A 24,788-nucleotide genomic window follows, 5' to 3' on the forward strand; every position below is an offset into this window, starting at 1 on the left:
CTTCAACTGGTTAATGTGGACCCACTTGTCTTCCCCCTCTGCCAAACCGCCTTTGGGGATGCGGATCTTGTAGGCCACAGGGGAGATCTTGTCTATAATCTCAAAGGGTCCCTTCCATGTAGGCAAAAATTTTCGCTGTTTGGCCTGGTTCCTTTGGAAATTGTATAGATAGACCCGGTCCCCCACCTGATATTCCTTCCTGGAAGTCTTCAGGTCATAGTGGGTCTTCATGCTATCAGCTGATCTTTCTAGATTCCGCTGAGCATAAGCAAAAGCATGTTGAAGGTGTTTCCTTAAATTCTCCACATACTCATGAGTTGTGGAGGCATTTATCAGTGTCTGCTCTTGGGTCCTGTAGAGCAAATGCTGAGGAAGCACCATCTTGCACCCAGTCATCAACTCAAATGGTGGCATTTTGGTTGCAGATGAAGGGGTAGATCTGATGGCCATTAGGACCAGAGGTAATCGGATATCCCAACTTGGCCCAGAATCTGCCACAAACTTCTTTAATATGCTCACAATGGTTCGGTTATATCTCTCTACTGCCCCAGAAGAAGCTGGTCGGTAAGCAATATGCAACTTCCTTTTGACCCCCAGTATCTCCCACATCTTTGTCATTACTTCACTGGTGAAGTGGCTACCTCTGTCTGACTCAATCCTTTGAGGTAGGCCGAAACGGGAAAAAATGTGGTTAATCATCAGGGCAGCTGCAGTTTCTGCCTTGCAATTTGGGGCTGGGAGACATTCCACCCACTTGGTAAACAAGCATGTCACAGTCAACATGTACTTATTCCCCCTAGCAGAGCGAATCACGGGGCCTACAAAGTCGATTTGTAAATCTGACCATGGCAGTGTCATCCCCCGCTTTTGGAGAGGCGCGCGGTGTGTGAGGGACGTCGGCTGAAATTGCGCACACACAAGACACCCCTTCAAGTATTGGTCAAGGTCCTGCCCCATGTGTGGCCAGTATGCAACCTCTCTTAAGATTTCCAGTGTTGTGTGAAACCCCCTATGACCGGCGGTGGCCGCATCATGGGCGTGACTTAACATCAGGCTTCGGAATGAGGTAGGAACCACCCACTGATCGTGGCCAGCTTTGGATTTCCTTACCAACAAACCATCTTGGATTCGGAACATTTTTGGACATTTCATCAACACTCTTAGGTCCTCTTTCCCAATATAATCGGTATCCGCCAGGGGAAAGTTCTCAGGGTCCTCAAGGTGTTGGTAAAACTTACCAATAATTGGATCCCCCTTCTGAGCGGTAATCAAATCAGCATCAGGGGTCTCCTTACTCCATTGTGCAATTGAAAGGTTGTTGTGAGCATTTGTCTGGGACCTAGTGATAGCAGTGACCTGGATTTCCCCCAACAGAGACTCAATCTCAATTAGATCCCCTTGGATGGCCCCGGTTTTGGCCAGCTGATCAGCTAAGTCATTTCCAGTTTTGTCTGGTCCCTCTACTTTGGAATGACCCTTGATCTTCTTCCAATAGATGGTCATTCCTTTCGAGGTGACCAGATCATCAATGTTTTGGATCAACTTCCCATGTTTCAAGGGTTTGTTGTTAGCACATAACATGCCTCTGGTTTTCCAATTAACCAGGTGCTCCATGAACCCGTTCCGTACATAATCCGAATCTGTGATTATGACCAGTTCGTGGAGTTGATGCTGGACAGCAGTGAGGATGGCCTGATGCACAGCCATCAATTCTGCCACCTGACTACTTCGGGGACCAATTTTGTATCCAGCGGAGGGTTCTGGGGACTCATTCACCCATGCATTCCCTACGCCGGCCACCAGTTCTTTCTCCTCGTTGTTGTCAACATGGTAAGAGCATCCATCCACATAGACAGTGGGCATTCCCTCACACTTGTCTTCTTCAAAGACTTTGTGTGGGGAATTAAGGTATGCCTCCGTGTTGTCCTTGATTTTTAGACTTTCGTCCTCGAGACAGTTTTCTCTGGCACAATCATGCAAGTCAGCCAGACCTTGCGCGAGGGGACTCTTCTTGTTTTGGCCATATCGGACCTCCACAGGAAAGCCTTGCATTGACAGAATCCAGGAAGTAATTCGGGAATTACTCACATTTCCGGCCCGGATTCTGTCACTTTGAAGATATTGCAGAGGCTGGTGTGGAGTCTCCACTATGATGTGTTCCCCCTGGATGAACGGGCGGTAATTCTTCAATGCCCACACCGTTGCCAGGAGTGCCTTCTCATAATCGTTGAATTTTTCCTCCACAGAGGATAAAGTTTTGCTCGCATAGGAGATTACTTTATTGACCTTGTCATGCTTTTGGTATAATACTGCCGTCAAGCACGTATTAGAGAACCCCATCTCCAGGAATAACTCCTTGTTTCTGATAGGGTAAGCTAGGCAAGGCGCTTGTGAGAGGCTTCTCTTGAGTTGTTTTACCGCCTCGGCTTGTTCTGGACCCCATTCCCATTTGACCCCCCCCCTTCAGGAGATGAATCAGGGGTCTGGTGATCTCTGCGTAGCCCTCAATGAACTTTCTGCTGTAATTAGTCAGTCCAAGGAGGCTCCTTAGTTCCCGCAGAGTTGTGGGGTCTTTCAGTTTCTGAAGTGCCTCCACTTTCTTTTCCTGGGGACAGAGACCCTGAGGAGTAATCTCATGCCCCAAGAAATTAACACGGGTTCTACACCACTGTGCTTTCTGAAAGGAAAGTTTTGCTCCGGCGGCCCTCAACTGTGTCAGAACATAACGGATCTCCGCTATGTGTTCCTCCACAGATGAACTTTTGATGAGGACATCATCTACATAAGCCAGGTTACCCCTCGCACCCAGGTCAGGCATGGCCTTATGTAGGAAAATGTTGAATTCATTGCCGGAGTTGAGGTATCCGAAGGGAGTCCGGGTCCATGTATACTGCTGGCCCCCAAAGGTAAAAGCCAGTTTGTATTGGTCCTCCCTGCTGACAGGCACGGTCCAGTATCCATTGGTCAGGTCTATTGCAGTGAATACCTGTGACCCCTGAATCTGGGCCAGCCCTTGGTCAATGTAGGGAAGAGGCCATCGGGAAGTATGGACCCGTTTGTTGAGCTCCCTAAGGTCAGCGCAGAGTCTCCACTGGCCGTTTGGCTTTAATATCCCCAGCACCGGATTATTGAAGGTGCTGTGGACTGGACGGATTATTCCCCGGGACTCAAGGTTCTTAATTATTTCAGTAAGGGACTTCATTGATGCCAGAGGCAAGTGATATTGCTTCACAAACACAGGAGTCATGCCAGGGCCCGTGGGGATTGTTGTTGTGTGCATGTCAGTGCGACCACAGTCATATGAGTCTACCGCAAAGAGATCTTGGAAATCCAAGAAAACTTGTTTCAACTTTTGCTTTTGTTCCAGAGTCACACAGGCATCAGCTAGGTTGACTCTCTCTTCCACCATCTGCCTGAAGCCTGGAAAGACTTCTGGTTTGGCTATCTCGGCGGCCTCCTCCAGCTGGGTGGAGAAGTCCCTGGTCAGAGTGCTGATTTGGACTGGAGGCTTCAGGTGGGAAAGGCAGCCCTAATGGACCTGGAAAATCACCTCATCCCTCCTGAAGTCACAAGTCACATCTTCCTTACCATAAGGGCAAGAAGTGTACACCAGGAAGTTCCCCCCATGCCGGGTAAAAATCCTGTCTGGTGTTGTATTGTCCTCACTGTCACTGTCAACGCAGTCCTTGGGGATTGGCCTTGACAGTTCATTACCTAAATCAATGGAAAAATGTCGGTCATCAACTGCCATTCCAATAATGGTGCCTGCGGCTAGAGTAATACTCTTTAAGTCGCTGTTATCCAACTCTATTAGAATGGTGTCATGTTCTATGTTGACTAATGGTGTTGGGTTTACCCCTAACCCTTGCTGTTGGAGAGAAGCATTTATATGTATGTAAGCATCAGGGTTTTGCAAATATTGTCCTCTTTTAGCTTTCACTTCCAGGGAGAATTGTCGGGTCCTTTCTGGGATGGTGACTTCCTCTTTGATTTGAATTTCAACTGCATAAGGTAGCAATTGAGCTGACCTAAATGCTTTTTCTGGATCATCAAAGCCCATGGGATTATCCACTAATCGGGACCAAGCTTTGAAGTTTATTAGGTCCAAACTAATGGCAAAGCGATTGAGAATGTCACTGCCTAAGTAAAAGGCGGCAGGGACGTCTCGCACGACCCAACAATTGTGGACTATGCTCTTGTTGCCAATGGAGATTTCGAGCATACACCTGCTTGGCAGGAGATGTTTGGAATTAGGTGCTTCCAGGTCCATTTCCCATTTGTCTATCAGTTTGAAGGTGGGAATGGCTGGATCTTTTGGGAGTTGGCGAAACATGGCTTCGCTGATGAAGCTCTTACCGTTGTTCACACACACTCGAGCGAGAACAGAGTCCTTCCCATCATTTAACTGAACAGGGATGAACAACTGCTCTCCAATTTGCTGAATCTCAGCCAGGCTCGGAGCTGATTTCACATCTTTCTGGACTATAGGAGTGGGAGTTTCTGATTGTGGATTAGTAAAGAATTTCAGGGTGTTTCCTTCCAGTGTGGAATACCACCTTAAACTGGAAGGAAGGTTGATTTTCAGAAATAGAGAGGACCCCCCATCACCAGTCTGTTGTCCTACTGCTATTACTGTCACGTCTGGAATTTGGTTATTCTGGAAGTGGAATTCTACTTGGTCAGATTTTTGTTCAACCATGTGGCATGTGCCGTTTAAACTAACATGGTTGACACTCTGTTTTAATTTTATGGGTCGGCTAGTCTGGGTCCAGAGGACCTTGTTTACGCAATCTATTAGGGGTGACAACCTTCTCAGGAGGTCATTCCCTAGTAAACAAGGGGTGCCCTCTGGAGTCACAACTATGACCGGGTGTTTCAACTTGTGTCGCCCAATCTTAATGTCCAAATCTGCCGTCCCCTCGACGGGAATTTCCTTCCCGTCAAAGTTCTGGAGTTGTCCAGGAAGAGAGGTGAGAGGAATTTGGTAATTCCCTCCCCTTCCTGCATTCAGTTCCTCAAAGGCCCTTCTGGACAGAAGGGTAGCTTGAGATCCCGTGTCCACCAGCACTGAAATCGTACCCTGCCCCTGTACTTGTACCGGGGCATAATATCTTCCCTCCTTCTCCTCAAGGGGGCACAGACAATGCACATTTTTGGACAACTGGTGGGCTAACTTTCTGGTTTTGGACATTGCAAGAGAAGAAATTTGGGCAGAATTCTGTGGAGAGCCTTGGGAGTCTGAAAGAAAAATTTGGCAACTGGAGATCAGAGCCATTGTGGGTTCCCCTGGTTCCGGTTCTGGGCCGCCCCGCCCTTTTTGGAGGCAGTCACCAGGATGGGTTTGAACCAGGGGATTGTCTTGCTGTTGGTTCTGGGATGAGATGGTGGGCGGCGGTAGCTCAGTCTCCCCATCTCCCCAGTCTGGATTTGCATCCCTAGGGACCCATTTTTCTTTGGGAGGAGTTCCCCCCTCTCTGAAGGAGAAGATCCTTTTCCCAGGATCCTCTGAGGCTCCCTCTCCCTCAAATTGGAAGATCTGTACCTCCTCCTCAAACTGAGTCTGTTTGGGTCTTTTGTTTCTCCTACCCCCCCTCTGCTCCTTGGCTGGCAGACTTTCAGGGGTAGGAGATTTTGTTTCCGGTTCCTGGTTTTCCAGGGGCTGTTTACAAGTTGGGAAGGAAGCTTCCTCCAAGGCTTTACACCCCCCTTCCCCTTGTGCCTCCTCCCTGGGAACCGGTGAGTTATCGGGGTGCTGCCCCCGTCATTGTTCTGGAGCACCAGGTCCAGAGTTGGGTGCGTTCTGCGCCGGCATGCCGATCTGAGGGTTCTGCTGAGCCCTCAGTATGTGACCCAGATCCCGCGCCATGTTTTGAACCTGGCGCTCTAACTGGGAAACCCGCTCAGGCTGATACGGGGCCCTGTTTTCTCCCCTGGGCTGATCCCGGGAAGGGTAGCTATCCCTTCTTTGGTAGTACCCCTGGTTGGGAAGATTTAGATACCCCTCCACCCTTGGCCTCCCCTCTCCCGGATTCGGTTGTCTGGGCTCAGGGAATTGGGGAAAGAAGGGTGAAGGATTTTGGGGCTGGAAGTTGGGTGGATACCTGGGGAAGAAGTTCTGCCCAGGGTTTGGTGAGTTTCTGCCCTCCTGTGAGAAGTTGTGAGGGAAGTTCTCTGGGTTAGGTGCTTGGATGGATCCCCCCCCTTGGGCTGGAGGAGTCCACACATAACCCAGGATGGGTCTGTTTCCCTTGTAACGGGGGCTTACATAATCAGGAGAGCGAGGGACCCCATTTGTGGGGCTGCCTCCCTGGCTCCCTGTCTGTGACTGGCCCGAGGACCTTCTGGGCCTAGCATTATTAGGTGCAGGTAGGTTTTTAGGCCCCCCATCTCCAAATCTAAAACGGGGGTGACCTTTACCTCTGCCACCTTGGCAGCAGCAGGGGTGTTGTTGGCTTTGGGGTTTTTGGGCGCATTATTTTTATTTTCTATTGGCTTCTGCACCTCATAGATCCGGGTTGCCTGTTCAATGACCCAGTCTAAAGATCTTTTCTCGTGAAAATCCCTCACGAGCTGGGTCATTATGTATTTGGGCAAGGCATGGAAAAACGTATTAATAAATTCTCTGCTATCCGTGCGCACCCTTCTTGTGGTCTGTGCAAAAGCACGCTTTAACTCCTGCACAAACTCTTGTGGGGCCTGATCCTCCCCACATTGTAAATTGTAGGCTGCCTTGCGAGCCTCTTGAGGATTTCTATGAGTAGAAAAATGTTTCAAGATGGCCGCCTTATAGGTGGACCATCTTAAATGATTTTGGTCCTCCAGCCCCGCAAAGAAACTGGAGTATTCCGGGGAGAAGGTCCACTTTACATATTGAATACAGCTTTGGCTGTCCTTCAAATGGAAAGTCTCCATCATTTGCTCAAACAACTCTAAGTGCTCCCAAACAGAATACTTGGCGTTCTTATGATAAGGCGTGATGACGCTCCTGATTGCCTTAATCTGCTTTAAGGGGTCCTTAAGCAAGGCCCTTTTTGTCTTATTGGCCCTTTTGGTCCGGGTAACCCTGGTCCATTCATCTTCTGACTCAGAGGTACTGCTCCCAGAGGTTCCCGTCTGTTCTTCCAGGTTTTCCCAGATTCTGCGAGCCTGGGAATGGCTGGCAGAATGTGGGGACCTGGTCTCCTGTGTCCTGTACCGCTCAGAGGAGTCTTCAGATCCCTCCTTGCTGCCAGGATTTGATGGGTACCCCCCCCACTGACCTAACTGGGCAGAGGTTTTCAGGATGCCCTTAATGGGCCTACTTTCCTGGGGTTCCCCATTAAATTGCACTGTGCTTGGGTGCCCATACCCGGATGCCCGCCCCTCCATTCCTGGGTGGTACTGGCCTATGAGCCCCATGCTTCTGGCTGGATAGTAATCTGCCATCCCTGTGGCCCTGTGCTCATGTGCGCCAGGAGGCATGGGGGTGGCAGAGTCCAGGGACTGAGAGAGATAAAGGCCTCTGGTACTAGGGCTCCTGGGGTTATGCTCAGGAGTTTCTCTTTCCCAGCGAACCTCATCTCTATCCGCCCCTGCTCCCTATTGCAATGCAAGAGCCTGCGCCTTCAGTTCCTCAGTTAAGGCCTTACTAGACTCTATCAGTCTCTCCTGCATCGCTACCTGTTGTTGGAGTCTATCATTGTGCTGGCAGAGAGCCTCATTCTCTCTCTGTTCCTCCTGATTGGTCCTGGAGCACTGGGCCAGTCTTTGCTGCAGGAGGGTTACCTCCTGAGCTGTGTCCCTATTGGCCTGCTCCTTTCTTGCCAGAGCATCCTCCACGCTCCTGGTGTGTTCTAACAAGTTCTGGTGTTCTTTTTGGAGGTCACCCAGCCCCTGGAGGGCCAAGTGATTTTCTTCTGTTTTTCTTTTTAAATGGCAGACTTCCTGGCCTAAGGCGTCTCTTTCCTGACTAAGAGCCTGCATTTGTGCCGCCAGGTCGTCCCTCTGCCTTTGAAAGGCACCAGCTTTCTGGCGTTCTTCATCAAACTCTGCCTGGGTATCCAGGTCTTTCAAAATCAGCTTGTTGCTCTCTGCCTTCACTCTATCTAGATGACTTTGCAGGGTGGCTACCTGCTCCGTGCATGCCTTGTTAAAGTCTAATTGTTGCTCCAGCTTTTTCTGGCTCTGCAGTAAGGAGTCCAAACTGTCTTGGTGCTCCTTCTGCAGGGCCAGAAATCTAGTATCCTGGTCAGCCTTTTCCTGTTGCAGTATATCCATGTCCTCTTTTATTTTAATGATATACTGCCTACTATCATTTTTGGCCTCCTAGCTCCTCCGCAGCCTATGCTCAGAAGAGTCCAGATCAGATTGGGCCTTCTGTAATGCCAGCAGTTGCCTACTCGCCAGATCTTGGCCTTCCGCACATTTGTCCTGCATGGCTCCAATATGTAAATATAAATATGCTGCTACCCTAACCATCTTGTCTTGTTCATCCTTAGCTTTAGGAGCCATGTATAGTTCACTCAGGGCCACATGTAAGGGACCCTGATCTCTCCATATATCTGACCCTGTTTCCGTGACCTGTTGCGTGATGGCCTGCAACCAGACTGTTTGGTCCTGGTGAGTCCACTCACCTCTCACAAATAACTTATGTAAGAAGTGCTCTCTGGCTATTTTCATGTCTACTAAGGTCGTCATTCTAGAGATTGGTCTCTGTCCTGACTTACAGAAGTTTGTATTTTATTTTTGCAAAACAGACCTTTTCCTTAGAGCGTTCCTTTGAGGAGTGCTTTACAGCGTAACACAGCGTGGTGATCCGACCGGATATGTGTATCTGGTCAGCTGGCACACTGTATTAATCTGCACAAGTGATAGATCTAACCCAAACGTCCGGCCCGAGCCCCCAATTTGTAAGAGGACACAATTCAACACTACAGCTAAGTCAACGCCTAGTCTAGAATACTGAATGAAAACCCTTATTGATATATCTTTATGTCCAGTTCATGCGTTCTGGATGACTACCCCTATATAACACCCCTCGCTTGCAATCCCCCTGACCCCACTGAGCCAAGAAGTAGTTCTGTTTTGCAAGTTTAAAAGGTTTATTTGATAATTTAAAAAATAGATATATATATCACACTTTATAATAATTAATAATTGAATATCACACTTAATCTGATATGATAAAGATTAACAGCGGAGAATCTGGCACTAGCACACGTCTTTATAATCACTAAGGAGTTGACATGAAATGGTTAAGGTAGCACACTGGTAAATAGGGACAGAAGAATAATGTGGTAGAGAATGCTTTATAGGGTTCAAGGAAATGCAAGGTTGAATGAATGAAATGCAGTATAGAAAATAAACTGATATGGTTTCACAAAAGACAAGGTAATCACTTTTCTCTGGCAATGCACTCCCCCCCTTGATGCAATGCAAGGAAATGGAAGGGAAGCACACAGTTCTCAGAAATGCAATCAAATGTAATTCAGTTCACCCCAGCAGCTTAGACTACAGAAGTTTAAAACACAGGCCCAAAATGCTTTTATATGTGCTGGCAATGAAGTGAAAATGTGCGAAACTGATTTTAATTCCCTCTGGAGGTTCAGGTTGAGGATTAGTTGGTTTAAATTAGTTCAGGCTTACTTTATCAATTTTCTAGGAATGATTGGCAGGTTAAACGAATTTCTGGCAAATGAAAGCACGGAAGCTGCTGTTTTCACATGTAGAGAAATTTGCAAATCGCGGCAAATTTACGAGTGCGTTTTTCGCGATTGCAGCAAAAGTATAGGGATTATGAATGCGGTTCTAGGTTCGTTGAAAAGCCAAGATTCCCAGCTTTCAGAGGAAAGTTACTGCAAGTCTCTAAGACAAACGGTCACGGAGATATGAGCAATTAAATAAAGGTAGTTTTTCGGATTTGGAATGTTAAAATTCAAAGTGACAAGTGACAGTTTTGCAAAATGACAAGGTACAACTTCTAGGAGACAGTTCTGGTTAGATTAAAATAGATTGAATTATATTATTTTAACTAAGAGATTGGTTCTGCACAGTTCTGCTAGGTACTCACAATATATTTAGAAATAGAATGGGCCTCGCCACATATCTGGTCAGGTTTTCTTCACTCGCCACAGACGGTCTCTGCGCACAGCGGTCTGGGTCAGCTCTCTGGTTCTGCGAACAGCGGTCTGGGTCAGCTCTGCTCTGCCTCTGGGTACAGCACTGCTTCTGGATCTTTCTGCACAGCTTTCTCTGGACCCAGCGCTGATCTGCACGGCTCCTGGATCTACCGCTGTTAGGTTTGCTGGATGCTGAGGCCCACTGAGAAGAGTTCTCAGTTTGTGGGTTTAGGCCCTTGCTTTGAGTTCTGAATCAAGTTCTTTGGAGTTTTAAAGTTTAAGTATTGAATCTAGTATCTTCTGGATGTTGTGTGGTCCGGCAGAGCGCGTTGCAGCAAATGGAATTGAATGTCCCTATCTGTCCTGACTGTCTGCTTTTATGTGTTTTGAAGTGGGTGGAGAGGCTAAGCTTTCTCGGCCCAACCCCTTCAGAGTTCTGATAGGTTGGAGAATTCTTTGCGTTCTCACTGGAGAGCAGGAGTGTGTGTCAGAATGATGTCATTTAATGGCTTTCAGAAAGGACACTCCCCTGTCAAATTGCACACAATCTATATTTGATCAAAAAGACATATTTGCACAGGTACACATTTGTTTAAAATTACATGCACCCATCACATATCACAGGAGGTATACCCTGTCCAAATCTGCTCTTCCTGGGGGCTTGCATTCAGAAATGGCAACATTTGCACTTTTTAACTGATTTTGCAATTTCGGACATTAACCCAAATTTACACACATGTGCGCAAGGAGTATGGACATTAATTGATGAAGTGTCAGATTTTTAACATGTATACATTTTAAGTAATACCCTCTTAACTGCTAGCTTGCCCCCAGATCATACCACCGGTTCTAAAAACCTCTTAAAATGTGGGCAGAAAAATCACAAGAATTATGGTATCATTTAAGTAATTTTCACAAGTCCGCTCTATGAATGATCCATCTTTTTAGAGTTATGTTCTGGCCCCAAAGGGGTGTGGTTTCCCCCCAGCACAAGGTTGAATTTCTGGTTTTTCCAGTTCTGCCAAGGCAGCTTGCTCTCACAGGCAGTGCTCCTCCCCTTTCCTTCCAGGAGGAAGCTACATTTACGACTCCCACCAATAAAACATTTGCCTGAGTCAGGACAAGGCTTTGTTCAATTTCCTGCAGAGCCCAGGTAATTCAATCAGAGAAGTGTCATATCCCTTTTGGTGGGAACAGCAAAAGGCAGCTAGGCCTGGGAACTGCTGTGGATCCAGTTTCACTCCAATTGGGGGGAAGTTGTCAAGCAGAATCCAGTTCCTTAAGCCAGGCCCCAGCTAATGTCACTTTTAGTTACCCAGTTTTCTGCATTCAAATAAAACTAACATTTTTTTACATATGCAGCTAGAATGCTGATTCTAAGTTTAAAACTATGACATTTAAACAATTGCAACCTATGTGACACTCAAAAATAGGTCACTCATTTCTTTTAAACATTTAGATTTTTAGTGTCTTTCAGTCCAAATTTACTTAAACTGCTGAAATCCACAGCTCAGCCTGTCTTGTTATAAACCTTCAAGTCACTTCAGAATATAACTTTACATTGTATCCACCTCTCAGTAAGTCTTTCTTTGGCCTGCTTTGGGTTCATTTATTCAGTTTTACACAAAAAAAAGTCTGGTGTAGTTTTAAAACGCCAGCTTTCTGATAGTGGTGAGTACTGGTAATGCACCCATTTTTGGGATTTAAGAAAATGAATTCCCCACAATTCTAGGTTGCTTTTGGCAATCAGCATTGCCATTCCCAATGGTTTCAGGCTACTGTGTGGGTAGTCCAATGGTGGTTTTAGGCAGTGACCTTCTGTGCCCATAACATCGGTAAAATGGGTGGCAGCCTATTCTTCATGCACTTCCCTGGGCATTTGCTGGGAAGCTCTGGCCATCATGATGTTTTCAATGCCAGTACTGCACAGTTTTTGAGGTAGGGCTCGGATGCGTGGGTAAAAACATCCCACAAATGTGTTTCTATAATGTGCCTTTACTCAATGGGCCTCATTACAAGTATGGCGGTAAGGCAACAAGAGTGTCGGTGTCGCTACCGGCACCGTTGCTACCGTGCCGCCATACTAGGAGTTCTGCTTGCAGGTGCCCTTGCAGCCAATAGGTATGACCTGGTGGCCGTACCGGAACCCGTGAGCAGATCATGATGGTAGCACAGGTACTGTTATTAACGGTACAGGTGCTACCACCCTCCCCATTGAGCCCTATGGGGCTCAAATGGTGATGTACCGGGCCCGGCACACTTGAAAGGGCAATTACCGGGTCTGGCTGGGCCGGAATAGCCTTGTAATTGCCCATTCGTGGGTGCCGGACATGGATGCGAGTTTGGAGGTAGCCTTGCTGGTTTTACCGGCAAGGCTACCTCCAACTTCGTAATGAGGCCAAATGTGTTTCAAGGCGCAAAAAGACAGGGGGACAGGGGAACAGGGATGACAAAAAAAAATTGTCCTATTAGGCCTTGTGACATTTGGATCATGCAGTGCAGTAAACAGACATGCAGTGGATAGGGGGGGACTGCCGGAGGGCTACGTGAGTGACAGGGGAGGCCAGGTCGATGGAGTCCCGGGAGAAGAGAGTGCAGGGGCAGATGACCACGTGCTAAGTGCAAGTTAAGGGGCTGTAAGGGCTCAGGGGGTGCAGGGCCAGCCAGGATAGTTAAGGGGGATGGAGCCCAGAAGGGCAAGTGCAGGTTGGGGGTGGGATCAGAGGAGACCAAGTGCTGGGGTACACTATTTAGGGAGGGCCTGGTGCCCTGTAAGAATCTGAAGGAACCAGGAAGCAAGTCAGGAGGGGGGAACATTAGCAGGGGATGGAAGAGGGAAGGAGGATGAAAAAAAGAGGGTCTTGAGAAACTTCTGGAACTTAAGGAGATCCGACTGAAGTCAGGGAGGGCATAGCAGAGAGAGGCACCTGTGGAGGAGTGAGATCTACACCCCACTCTGTGCTTTGAGAAGTGTATGATCTGCAAAGAGTTGGAGCTAGAAAACCAAAGGGTTCTAGCAGGGAGGTATTTAGGGAGAGAGAGTTGGATGTAGCAGTGTCCCAGTCCCTAGAAAGCCCTGTGGATGATACCGAGGGTTTTGAACTTGATCCTTGCAGCAAACAGGAGCCAGTGGAGACATTTGACGACTGGAGAGATGCAGTCCCTGGGCTTGAGAATAAGGATAAGTCTTGCAGTCCTATTCTGGATTAATAGAAGGGGCGAAGGGAGGAGTTAGGTAGGTTGAAGAAGAGGCTATTGCAGTAGTCCACCCTCGAGAGGACCAGAGCTCTAGAGACGTTGAATTTCTGGGGGAAGGTGAGGAAAGGTGGAATGCCTCTGAGGAGGTGCAGCTGAAAGTGGGCCTACTTGGAAAGGTCTGTGATGTGAGGAGAGAAGAAGAGAGAGGAGTCCAAGATGACACCCATGTTTTTTTTCCTCACAGGAGGGTGAGGAGAGCGGGCCCATGGAGGGTGGGCAGCAAGAAGGAGGTAAGGAGGGAGCTGGAGTCCCAATGAGAAGGATCTCAGTATTACTGGATTTAAAGCAGAGATTATTAGCAGTGCACTTTGTCTGAATAGCAGACAGGCAGGAATGAGAGATGAAGAGAAGGAGGCAGAGGAGGGGAGCTTAAAAGAGAGTTGTATGCAGTCCACATAACACTGGAAGTTAGGAGAAAACACAGAGATCAAATGGGCTAGGGGGACAAGGTAGATGCTGAAAAACCAAGGTGAGAGAATAGAGCCCTGAGGGACACCACAGGTGGGGAGTGAGATGGAGCAGTGAAAAGGGCTGAATTGAACCTGGGATGGTCATTCTGAGAGGGAGGAGGTCAGCCAGTACAGAGACAAGTCCTTGATGTCAAGGGTATCACAGGGCCAATTTAAAAGGGTGGCATGATTGACCATATCAAAGGGAGAGGAAAGGTCAAGAAGGATGAGAACGGAAGGAGAGATGGAATCATGATTAGAGAGTAAATCTTCACAGTGTTCAGGAGTACTGTTTCCTTGCCTCTGGCAGCTATGAAGCCAGACTGGTGGTCGTGGAGACAGCCAACAGATTCAGTGTGGTGGATAAGTTGGGAGATGGCCAGCTTCTCCAAGAGTTTGCCCAGGAAGGGGGTAATGGAGAGAGGGTGGCTGTTAGGAAGACAGGAAGGGTCGGCAGAAGGCTTTTTGAGGAGAGGGTGCACAAGGGAGTGCTTGAGGAGTGATGGGATGGATCCAGTGGCAAAGGAGTGATTGCAGAAATAAGGCAAGGCTGGATCAAGGGAGAGAATGTTGTCCTTGATACTTATAGAGGATCAGGGGAGCACCTGTTTGTATGAGACTTTCAGAGAGCGGACTTGTCTAGAAACCTCATCAGGTGACATGGGAGAGAAAGAGGAGAGTAGTAGTGAAGGGTGAGGAGGCGAAGGGAGGCCTAGAGCGGGTGGTGGAGAATGGTGTGGTATAGGGGAGAGAGAGGACAGGATGTTTTGAGTTTTAGTAATGAGGTGAGAGGCCAGAGAAGTGCAGAGGGCCAGAGAAGGCAGCAGAGAAATGGAGAGTGCAGTAGGATTGGCGAGATCCTTGCAGATTTTGAAAAGTTCAGCTCTGTTGTTAGTGGCCCCAGAGATGCGGGCTTGGATATAGACAATGGCCTAGGGAGCTGCAACCTTTGGCTCGAGATATTTTGAACAGCAGCTTCCATCAACCATTGAGAGACAAGTTATGCATGAGGATCGCAAGGGTGTTAGCCCAGAACATCTGAAGAGCTACAGGTTGCATGCCCCTGACCTAGACGATTAGAAAAGCAGGGCCACTACAAGTTCATTGTGTTGGCCGCTCGTAGCTAGGTGTGAACAGGACAATCATGATCAATGCTCGAGAAAACCAGAAACGTTGACAAAACATAATAAAAACAACAAACATGCCAGGACAGACTTAAAGACAAAGAGCATCATGCAGTTCACCTGAAGATTAGTTTCCTTATCACAGATGAGAATGAACCAGAGTGATTGATGACACCTGCACGCCCGCCACTCTTCACAAAACTTGGTACCCAAAGTATTGCTTTGCAGCATTGGGCTAGTAAAAAGCACTGAATTTGAAAAAGCATTGACACATGCTTGTCAGAGGGGCTTGCAATGCAAAGACCCAACAAATAAGTGCTTCAAATTTCTGGCCAAACCCACCTGAAAAAATTCTATAAAAAATCTTTTAAAAATAACACATAGCGCAACAGATCCATATTAGAATGGATACTTCTAAGTAGCCGGTCAAGTGGCACAGTGAGTAGAGCGCTCGCTTTGACATGTGTGCCGAGCCAAATGAGCACCACGCACCGTGGGTAAAAATAAGCAGCGCTCAGATACCTGAGGGTTCATAGCGCTATATAAATGCCAAATTATTATTATTATTATACTTGAGAGAGTGGAGATAACTATGGACATACATTTCTCCTACTCAGCCAGATTGGACTCTAGTGTATTGGAAGCCCATGATCATACCTTCCCCGTGCCGTGAAACAGTAGTTTATCAATATCTGGAAGCATCAGACAAACATTGAAGATGTACTTGAAATGCTGCAATCTCTGAGGGTGGTATATGGTGAGAAGGATTTGGACCACACAGCTATCACACTGGATAGCTCTCTGCAGTCCCGTAAGAGTGGCAGGAAGCATGTGGCTTGTGGCATGTCTTAAAAGGAAGCAGAGAAAGAACAGAAACATTGGGAAAACAAACTAAAAAGCTTCTGGGGTCAGCAAGACAACAGTCACATTAACTAGTGATACACCTGGCACAGAAGTAACTATAGTTAAAACAGGAGAAATGTGAGTTACAAAACCAGAAGTTAACCAAATAGAAGAAGAAGCAATAAAAGAAAATAAAACCTAAATGACCTTGGACAGATGGAACACATATGCTTAAGTTAGCAAGGCCCCTAAGAAACTCGACGTTGAGAATGGCACTCTATTATTTGACCAGTTTCTATCTAATGATATATCAGCAGTAGAATCTGTAAATGAGGAGCATGCTAATAATACCTCAAATATGAAATGTGACTGATTATGCTGCAAGAGTGGGCTCAGAAGTGCCTAAATGAAAATCAGGCCCTAATCAAGTAATGATAATTAATACACAGGACCACCTGGTTAACACAGAACATTGTGGCCCAAAGGCATCAACACTTGTAGCTTAATTTCCCTCTACTAATATAGAATTCTTAAATAGATCATTTGTTCTGAACGAGTTACGTACAATTGCACAACTGCGTGTCTTGAGAGCTAAAGATATTCAGCGTATTACTTTGGTGGCCGACAGCCGAGGCGTTGCTAGGGGCGGGGGGTGCCTTAGGGGACTATAGCCTCGCGTCTTTTGGTTGTAGCCCCAGATAGAATCCCAGGGGCTACAACCAAAAGGCTACCTAGCCCGAGTCCCGACAGTCCCAACATTAGCGTAGCCCCGTATCTTTTTCCTGAACCAGCAACACCCCTGGCCGACAGTGGCCCCACCGACAATTGGTCTCATATCCGCTTTGCGTCATTGCACTGTACTGACTTAATTATGAGCTATTGCTCATCCTTTTTGAAGATAGGCTATACATTTGAAAAAGCTACACAGGTTGCAGCATCATTGGAAAATGAATTGCATGATAAAATAAATATAGTGTGCAATGCCACGGGTCCTGATTTGTATTATGCGTCTAATCAGCAAGTTAGGATTGAGCAGCCCTGCCATTTACCATCTCAGGGATGTCTTCCAGTAGCACTCCAAGTCACTAGACCAAAGCATTCCTAGCTCATCTCTTTCTTGGAACACAAGTGACCATACCTATTTTACTGAATGTAAAGAGGAATTTTCCAGTTTGTCTCAATGTGATATATTTATGCTATCAGAATGCGTTCAATGGTTATAATCTGATTAATAGAAGGGCTCAGAAAGGCCAATTAGGCTGCCCAAAAGGTGGATTGATTATGGGAGCTAAAGCACACCTCTCTCTCCGAAGAAATATATCAACCATAAGCATCAAAATGTCCTATGTGTGGACATAACAATGAACCCTAGTAAGGGTTCTTAAGGTCTAATTAATTGTCTAAATGTGTACTTATCACAGTGTATGACCCCCTTGGTGGCGCCCAAACACATTTTTCTATATAATGGTTGGTTTTGGAAAAATGTAGAAGGGATGCAATACTATGTGAGGACCTAGATGCCTATTGTGATATGTGTATTTGTATTTTGTTTATTTATATAGCGCAACAGGCCCATGGGCATCTGGGCGAATAGTTGGCATGATCTAAATTCGAATCAGGTGGGAGTTAAAGGTATAAGTCACCATTATGGAGCAGGATTCTAAATGGCTAAACTTGGCTGACAACTTTAATCTTATTATGTTCTAAGATATGTACATGAAAGGTACCACTCTTGTCTATTCATGGAATAATGCAAACAGAAATAGCAATATTGATTATGTATTTATGACAGGAAATCTCAGAAGTACAATTAGACCAATGTAATTACCAGCTAGCCACAGGAGTGACCACTCCAGTATTGCATTCATTTAAGATGTAACTCATAAAATAGAACTTGCAAAGGTAGAAGGACACTTTCAGATTAACTCGCAGGGAAACAGAATGAATTGAAATTACAATAACATTGCAAAAATTAATGAGAAGATTACAACTGATTACATCTAATCCTGTGATGCTAGAGTATTACAGACAGATGAAATGTAATCTGATTGCGAATAGATTAACTAAACTGGCCCAGTCCACTAAGTGACACATGTGCTCCCTTGGCAGAAGAAACACCAATTACAAAATGTATGATCACCATATTGCAACGAGGAAAAAATTACTTCGGAAGTATACACAGAAAATCTATAATGATATCAATACTCACTGAAAACGTTAGCTAAGGACCGTTAAGGTGATCAGATTTAATGTAACAAAGCACTTGGAATTCAGCAGATTTGGGAAGTGATGACCTTCTTAACTTGGCATCCCCCTGTTGATGACCCCTAAAATCTAATGATGTGTTATTTATACTGTGCTTACGACTGAACCCTTTATCTAGAACACAGATACATACCAAATCACCGAAACAGAGTTGGTACGCATGTATGGACCGAGGAAGGATAAAATGCTGAATGGGCCCTGCCATGATTCAAACCTGCAGATCACACACACAGATGAAAGCATCAAGCGCTCAACTCACTGAGCTATCTTGCCTGCCTCTAACTTTGTCTGCAATTGTGAATCCCATGTGTTATGTATGTGCTCATGAGCTTTGCAACAGGGGGTGCACCGAGTTAAAATGATCATCATTTCCCACACCTTCTGAATACCCGAATGTATTCAAGGGCCACTAGCCATGGTCCTGTCCACTGTACATGTTGCACCAATAGGTTTCCTTGGGGCCCATTATCCATGGCCTTCGGCCATGGACAGTGATCACAGCCACTGTACATGTTGCAAAAATGTATTTCTTCAGGGTTCACTAGCCATTGCCTTCGGCCTTGGCCACTGTACATGTTGAATCAGCAGGTTTCTTTGGGGCAACAAGCCACTGTACATTTTGCACATATTGCAACAATAAGTTCCTTTGGACCTAATAGGTATGGCATTTCTTTTTTTTTTCACTCTCTTCCGATTCCTGTAGAATTCCCCCAATATTCCCCCAATAAGGGCAATGAAATACACATGCAGCTGCAATGAACTACTCATACCCCAGTATTCCCCCACGATTCCTGCGATAATGCTCTAATAATTTTGCTTTTTCCCTCCCTTCCCCTTTCCCATAACGCCCTTTTGCAATTTGCGTTGTGTGATGCATTTCCTTTTCCGTGCGTGTCTTCTGTTGTAGCCACAGTAATCTTGCGAGATTTCCTCGGTATTCCCCTGATAATCTGAAAGCGTTTGACCTGTAACTGACTGCCTAGACCACCCACAACTCTCCAATATCACATGGTATCCTTTTTCCCCCTCTCCACCTCTAGCCTGATTCAATTTCATCCCTTTTCCTCCTTCCAATAGCTTTTTGAGCACTTTTCATTTTGGGCTTCACACGGTATTACTGCCGTAATCACTAACAATGAGGCAAAAAAACGGCATCCTTTCATTTCTGAAAAGTATCTGTGCTGCAGAGCACCATGGAGATCAAGCTATTTGTATGCAGAGAAGGGGGAAACCCTTTCCCCATCGAATATTTTTTAAACTACTGGATGAAATAACCCCAAACCTGTGCCGGAAATGAAGTCAAAGCTCCATGCCCAAATTGTTTCTTATTTGGTCCAAATCCGCCGAAATGTTTTTTGTGCCTCGGCGTTACCAAATTTTTACGATTTCTCTTTGGGAAAATGAATGGGCGTAGGACAAAAACAGTGTATATTTTGCTTTATTAAAAACATTTCCATTTTATAACTAATCTTTCCCAAGATTTCCAGTCTGGGGGGGGCCTGTGGCAACATTTTTGTTTTGAAAATATCAGCCATATCCGTCCTGCAAGTCAAAAGTTATTAACAATATAATTTTCGGATTTCGTTTGACTCAAGCCTATCACCTTAACCATAGGGCAGCTCTCACCTCCATACAATGTCTGACAAGCAGAAGTGGACTTGAAAACTAAATATAACTGGTTACATTGTTATAAAGATTTCCTGCATAATGTCCAATGACAAGTTATGAATAGAACACAACAAATCAATTATAACACGGAAACATTGTGATAGGCCAACACTGAACCCTATCAGTGCATTACAATGGCAAAATCATATTTGCAAACCTATTGCATTCCAGTAAGCTCTGAAGCTCAATATCATGAAGATGGTACATTCAAAGTGACTATCCATTTGATGAAGGGGCCATACTGCAATGTATTACTGCATTGGGCACAACAGGAGCCCCAGGTCCAGATGGACTATCAAACAAAGTTATAAAGAGCAACCCATAGGTATGATCAAACCTTTTGAATAGATTGTTCAAGGAGATATATGCAACCGGCATGGTTCAGGATGCTGGGACAATTTTCTACATCATTCCCATCCCCAAAAAGTTTTCTAGAGCCAACACCAGCAATAATAGAGTGCTAGCCCTGCAAGACGTGATGGGAAAAATCTTTGGCAGCCTCATCTTGCGTGAGATTAGAGTATGGGAGGATAAGAAGCCGATACTTCCACGATATCAAACGGGCTTCAGAACCGGGTATGGAACTCTGGATTCTGCCATTTCTAATGGGTAATGGAAATATTTTAAAATGTGTCCTGGTGAGAAGTTGCACCTGGCGTTTGGGCATAATAAGGCAGCCTTTGACACAGTAAATAGGAGTTGGCTATGGATGAGACTTGAGTCATGGGACATGACTATTTGCTGCCATTTGTTAAACAGCTGTACGGGGGCACATATGTCAAGATTCTTTTGAAAAATATTGTTGAATTATCAGAATGTAGCCGATACAACAACGGACTGAAACGGGGTGGCTGTTTGCACACCACTATCATTTAATCTTTGCATTTCTGGCATAGAAAACGAAGTAAGAAGTGCCAAAAATGATCCACCAAAAATCAACAGCAAGAAACTAATAATGTAAGGCTATGCCAATGACGTAGGTATACTGGATCAGACACCCATTGGCCTTCAGAGGACATAAGCTTCCTTCGTGAATTATTCAAAAGGAAATGGCCTTCAAATAAGCTTGAAAAAGACTCAAATGCTGTGTATTTGGGCGAAAACAAAACCTGATCGCTTTGTATGCAAAATCAGTGGCCATAAATTACAAGAATCACGTTTCATCTATCGGGGTGCATTGCTGTGCTCAGAAAATTGAAAACACAACTACTGAAAGAACATACACAAAAAATATAAATAGCAGGTTTATATCAATTAAAAATGTTATTCACAAAGTAGGTGAGTATTCGATGTAGGGACTATTAAGCTTTATGCAACATGTGCAGTCACCAGCATAATGTATTCCGTAGTATTGTATACAAATAATGAAATATAGAGATTAGTTTCCTAAGGACATTAGCGGGGAATTTATGAGGCATAGTTTTAGGCCTAAGCAAAGGCACACCTATTCCAGACGTAAGACTAGAACTTGTATTACCTTCATTAATCATCAGTTATACAATTACTAGTAGCCTATGGCTGTTAGAAATGATGGATTGTGAAAAGAACACAATTCTGGGCAAATTTGCCTTATCCATAGTAGTGGAAATACTAGAACATATAGGGCCTGATTCATGGACGTGTTTTGTAATGGCGCAATCCCATAGGAAAACGTATCATGATTCAGGCCCCTAACGTCTTGGACAACCTTGTGAAATCTTGTAATGAATTTCAGGCTCACATAAATTGGTCTCCCAATTTGTAATATAATTACTGGGTAAACATAAAAAAAAAAAAAACAATTTGCAGAAAAGCATACGAATGGGACTAATCAGAAATTATAATCATCGTTTTACACTAAAAAATCTGACTGAATATGTGAAACAGTCTGTTAAGCTCTTAAGACCAGCAAATTATGTAATGGTCAAACACAATAAAGAACAGTGTCACTTTATATTGCAATTGAGCCTGAATTGTTTGCCATCACTCATAATAACTGGTGGATGGGCTGGAAGTCCTAGAACAGGGAGATATTTCAGACTCTACAATAGGTCACTGGAAACAACCAACCATTTATGAACTTCATGGACAACTATTATTCAAGAATATACAACACACCACATGAAAAGTATCCATAACATTTATAATATCTCGGAAGATCAATGTTTGTCTTATTTGTCATCTGGGCAATCTATTGTGATCTCTAGTACAGTGCTCAATTTATGGAAACAAATTATGAAGCAATTGTAATTTAATATCTGTGTACTTTAAACTAGCTCATATTTTTTTTTTTAAAACAATTAAAATCAAATCAATTATTTTACATCTCATGGGATTTAAACTATCTCATATATTTAACGAGTAGTAAAATAATTTTCAAGAAGAGAATACCGGGAGTGAAGAGCGTGGATGCGCTAGTTGCTTGTAAATTTAAACTAATGGTCAAATGCAGCAGCTACAACAAATTAGTCCCCCCGAAAGGACATGAATGAATAATGGAACACAAAATCTGTTGTTTGCCTGCGCTACGCCCAAGGTTCTACAGTTTTACATAAGTTTTAAGATTGTTCATTATATTTCCATTCAACATGCTCATTGCAAAACATATATATATATTTGTTGGAAAGTACTGTACATCTACAGCCGACGCGTGTTTCGACCAATGGGTCGTTCTCAAGGTGAAACAGTAATTTAGTTCAGATAAATTGCAATGTATTAATTCTTCCTCATATACAAGCTTCCCTAAATCACAGAATGAATCGAAATAGCCTGGTCATATCCAACCTCTCGATAGCAGATAATATTAATTGCATAAATTGGTATAAAGTATACAACCAGTATACAACCAGCAACGTTGCTTGTTTCAAGTTAAATTTGCTCCCCAGTTAGGGATGGAGATAGCGTGATGTGCTGGTAAAGGGCTGTACGTGACCAAATCCTAGGTTTAGACACCTGTATAATTAACATCCATCAGGATAATTCCTGCCGCTATTTCGGACCACACCTAGTGAAATAATTGATTTGAATTTAACTGTTACTAAAAAATGTATTTTGTGGATCGATTCAAATTAAGTATTTAGATTGTGTTTACTGTTACTGTGAAATGTGGCTGTAATGACGTATTTCTGCTTTGTGACGTTTGTATTGAAATTAACTTGTGTTTAGGGTTTATTGTAAACCATATAATACTAATAAAAAACATATTTAAAAATACATATTTATCTTACAACCCTTCTATGTCTTCTTTAGGATTTACCGAAGCTTCTTGGGGAAGTGTCTTAATTGTATCCCAAAATGGTGCCTTATATGCATCCGAAACAGGGATACTAGAGGATCTTTTCTTGACTCATCAGTCACTGATTGTTTTTGTACCGGAAGTTGCACAATAGGTCCACTGTATGTTCTGTTCAGTCTTATCCAGAACTGACCCAATTGATGGAGTGAATGAATACTGTTGCAGAGATTCTGTCCTGCACATCCCTCTAAAATACAGTATATGGGAAGGCTGATAATAACACATTTACAAGAACACTTGTAGGATGAGTAGCTGCTGAAGTCAAAAAAGTGTCAGTGATCAATATTATGCACACAAATGATGAAGCTTAAATACAACAAAAAGTAAAACAGAGTTAGATTCCCAAAAACAAGGTCAGTCCTTTATTCCAAAGCTGGCTTCACATGATATTTGAAAATACGGTGCCTATATACAGTTGAGGGACGTTTATTATTTAATGCCACCACACAGATTGTGCCAGTTACAGACGGTTTATTAGTGAGATTTGTCCGTTAGTTGACACGTGTTTCAGCCTTTGGCCTTCTTCAAACCCGGACATTTACCAATTTATGAACAAAGTAAAGTATCTTGGAATTTGCGAAGTATATTCTTGTGCAGTAGCTTGTGACTGGGTAAAATCCCAATGTCTTGGTAAATGGAGATAAGTTCTCCTTGCGGCCGCGTATCGAGAAAACAAATACTCGATACACGGATGTGAGGAGAACTTATCTCTGTTTACCAATTAACAGGGATTTTACTCAGTCACAAGTGAAGGTGGGCACCCAAACACGCAACTCCACAATAGACCAAAATAAGGATAACACACTCCGTCAGGGAATGAGACCAAGAGATGGATTCAAGGATAACAAACTTTATGTAAAATAAAGTTAGCAAGCAAAGAACTCTGCTGCCTTGAGCGCTCTGCCAAAAAATACATGGGCAGCACATTTTAAGGGATGTTGTCTTCATCCGTGAGGTCATACTATACAGTACAAAGTAACAGCGTGGATTGGTGGGCCCGTATGGCATAGCCTGCTCTATAGAGGATGCCAGGCTGCAATTGGCCGCCGCTTCCCAGTCAATCTTGTAGCACATGGGTCAGCTGGGCTAATCTCTACTGTGAAGGTCAGGTCAAAATGTAACACACTTCTAACTGTCTAAGCTAAACAACAGGAGTTGATAATATGAGAATAATAGCAGACATAAAATCATTGCTTCAAATGGGTATTTAGAAACGATGGGCTTATATATGGGTATTCCAACCTCTATATTCAGAGCTTTATTGGTACCGGGGCCCTGCTCCCAGGTGTCTCCCTCTGGGGGGTTTGATCTACTATTTATGTGCCCTGGTGCCTCATGATACAGATAGTCATGTGTTGGGATAGGGACAAATATACTGCAGCAAGGGATTGAGTCTACGATTGGTGTTCTGGAATGGTCAATGCAAGGGGGTCAGAGGGGTAGCGCCATAAAAGAGAGTGAGGGGTTGAGGACTGGTGGGCCCTGGTCTGGCAGGGTGGGTGTTGAGAGGGAATGGGCAGTTTAGTGGAGAGGGATGGGCACTTTTGCTGGGGCCTGCTCTGGTCTCACGCTTGTCAGAGAGCACATTCTGTGGAAATGATACTAAACAATTGCAACAATAGATGGCTGGACTTCCGTGAGAACAAGGCTTGCGTGGAGCTGGTAGGGGGAGACAATGTCCGGGGCTCTCTGTGCGAGGTGCTGGGGAAGGGAGAGCTGAGTTTGCAGAGGGATGATTTTTGGGCCTAGTGAAAGATGGCGTTTACTCTATTACAGAATGGCGTCTATCTGCGGGGCTGTAGGCTGCATT

This window comes from Ambystoma mexicanum, chromosome 4p, assembly GCF_040938575.1.
Source record: "Ambystoma mexicanum isolate Mex_15411 chromosome 4p, UKY_AmexF1_1, whole genome shotgun sequence".
Taxonomy (NCBI): Eukaryota; Metazoa; Chordata; class Amphibia; order Caudata; family Ambystomatidae; genus Ambystoma; species Ambystoma mexicanum.